General features: G+C 40.9%; 1 pseudogene across 1 annotated transcript; it reads left to right on the plus strand.

The window, feature by feature from the left end:
* The first annotated feature begins 293 nt into the window (after positions 1–293).
* Positions 294–1,127, plus strand: LOC100944657 (annotated as a pseudogene). The gene has a single exon (XR_152690.3). The product of XR_152690.3 is annotated as a translationally-controlled tumor protein pseudogene (transcript).
* Positions 1,128–1,336: the final 209 nt, after the last annotated feature.

Genomic DNA, 1,336 nt, shown 5'->3' on the forward strand with positions numbered 1-1,336 from the left:
GGGTTCCCTTTTCTGTTCTGTTGGTCAATGTCTCTATTTTTGTATCACTACCATGTTGTTTTGGTTATGATAGCCTTGTAGTACAGTTTGAAGCCTGGTAACATGATGTCTCCAGATTTATTCTTTTTACTTAAGATTGCTTTGGCTATTTGGGCTCTTTTCTGGTTGCAAACAAAGCATAAAAATTATTTTTTGTAGGCCTTTAAAATCCGTTTATATTTTGATGGGGATTGCACTGAGTCTAAATCACTTTGGGCAGTATGGACATTTTAACAATGCTGCTTCTGCTTTTCCGCCCGCTCCCTCCTCCCTCCGAGCGCCGCTGGGGCTCCACCGCGCTCGCTCAGAGCTCCTGCAAAGCTAGTGCTGCCGCGGTCTCCCTTCAGCCGCCATCATGATTATCTACCGGGACCTCATCAGCCACGATGAGATGTTCTCCGACATTTACAAGATCCGAGACATCGTGGACAGCCTGTGCCTGGAGGTGGAGGGGAATATGGTCAGTAGGACGGAGGGTAACATTGATGACTCGCTCATTGGTGGAAATGCTTCCGCTGAAGGACCTGAGGGCGAAGGTACCGAAAGCACAGTTGTCACTGGTGTTGATATTGTCATGAACCATCACTTGCAGGAAACCAGCTTCACAAAAGAAGCCTACAAGAAGTACATCAAAGATTACATGAAGTCAATCAAAGGTAAACTTGAAGAACAGAGACCAGAAAGAGTAAACCTTTTATGACAGGGGCTGCAGAACAAATCAAGCACATCCTGGCTAATTTCAAAAACTACCAGTTCTTTATTGGTGAAAACATGAATCCAGATGGCATGGTTGCTCTCCTGGACTACCGGGAGGATGGTGTGACCCCATATATGATTTTCTTTAAGGATGGTTTAGAAATGGAAAAATGTTAACAAATTTGGCAATTACTTTGGATCTATCACCTGTCATCATAACTGGCTGCTGCTTGTCATCCACACAACACCAGGACTTAAGACAAATGGGACTGATGTCATCTTGAGCTCTTCATTTATTTTGACCGTGATTTATTTGGAGTGGAGGCATTGTTTTTAAGGAAAAACATATCATGTAGGTTGTTTAAAAATAAAATACATTTAAACTCAAAAAATAATAATAATAACAATGCTGATTCTACTGATTCATGAGCATTATATGCTTTTCCATTTGTTTGTATCATCTGTGATTTCTTTCCTCAATGATTTATAGTTTTCCTTGCAGAGATTTTTCACTTCCTAGGTTAAGTAAATGCATTTCCAAGCATCTTACTTCTTTGCAAATACTACAAATGGTATTGAGTCTCTGATTTGACTCTCAGCT

The sequence above is a fragment of the Otolemur garnettii genome, unplaced genomic scaffold (assembly GCF_000181295.1).
Source record: "Otolemur garnettii isolate 467f Iridium unplaced genomic scaffold, OtoGar3 scaffold00001, whole genome shotgun sequence".
NCBI lineage: Eukaryota > Metazoa > Chordata > Mammalia > Primates > Galagidae > Otolemur > Otolemur garnettii.